This window comes from Pinus tabuliformis, chromosome 8 (genome assembly GCF_031772625.1).
Source record: "Pinus tabuliformis cultivar Carrire ecotype Pingquan chromosome 8, CPIR1, whole genome shotgun sequence".
In the NCBI taxonomy this organism is placed as follows: Eukaryota; Viridiplantae; Streptophyta; class Pinopsida; order Pinales; family Pinaceae; genus Pinus; species Pinus tabuliformis.
The window spans coordinates 1,612,321,541-1,612,322,371 of NC_142294.1; the positions used below are offsets into that span (position 1 = coordinate 1,612,321,541).

The window sequence follows — 831 nt, forward strand, 5'->3', positions numbered from 1 at the left end:
TTACCATCCCATCTCTTTCACTCAGGTACATAATTAACTAAAGTCCATAAATGTGGTTATCAAAAGGGTCATCAAAAGGGGAAGCATTGCAAATACAAGCAAACCCATGAGGTCTATGGACACTCGCTAGCAGCGGGGCCATGGTTGTATGGCATAGAATATAACTTCACCAAGGTACTGTTTAGGCTCATTGGAAATGAAGAAATGTTAGAGAACATTCATAACATTGGATATATTATTTATCAAAAAACTCCTCTCTCTACCTTCTTTTATTTTTCATATGAGGTAATCTTAAATAATAAATTGTTTCCCAAAATTTGGATTCATGATTTTAGGCTCTGTCTGTTTTGAGTACTTATCTTTTAAAAGTTAGATTGCTTATTTATTGATGTGGGACCCTCGGATATGTTTATTGTTTGGCAATTTAAAAGAATTAATCATTTTTAACCTTTGGGTAAATTGAAGTTCATCGTCTCTTCGGAGACATCCGATAAAATTGGAACGATACAGAGAAGATTAGCATGGCCCCTGCGCAAGGATGACACGCACAAATCGAGAAATGGTCCAAATTTAAAAAAAAAAAAAAAAATTGAAGTTCATCACTTTTAACCAGAGATAATTGGTTCTTCCACGTGTGTTGCCAATTGTTGAGGTGAAAACTCAACACCCCCATTTTCTACTGATTTATTTCAAATAATGGGAAACCTTTCCGAAAATTTTGGCTAAATCACCTTTCTAATATTTTCTTTTGGTTAAGTGTCCTACAATTTTGCCATTTTTTTATTTTAATCAAATATCTATTTTGATTACTTCATTGAGTTTGATTTTTTG

General features: G+C 33.2%; 1 non-coding gene across 1 annotated transcript; it reads left to right on the forward strand.

The window, feature by feature from the left end:
- Positions 1–471: 471 nt before the first annotated feature.
- LOC149242226 (U6 spliceosomal RNA) lies at positions 472–574 on the forward strand. The gene has a single exon (XR_016246912.1). It is a non-coding gene; the product is annotated as a U6 spliceosomal RNA (small nuclear RNA).
- The last annotated feature ends 257 nt before the right edge of the window (positions 575–831 follow it).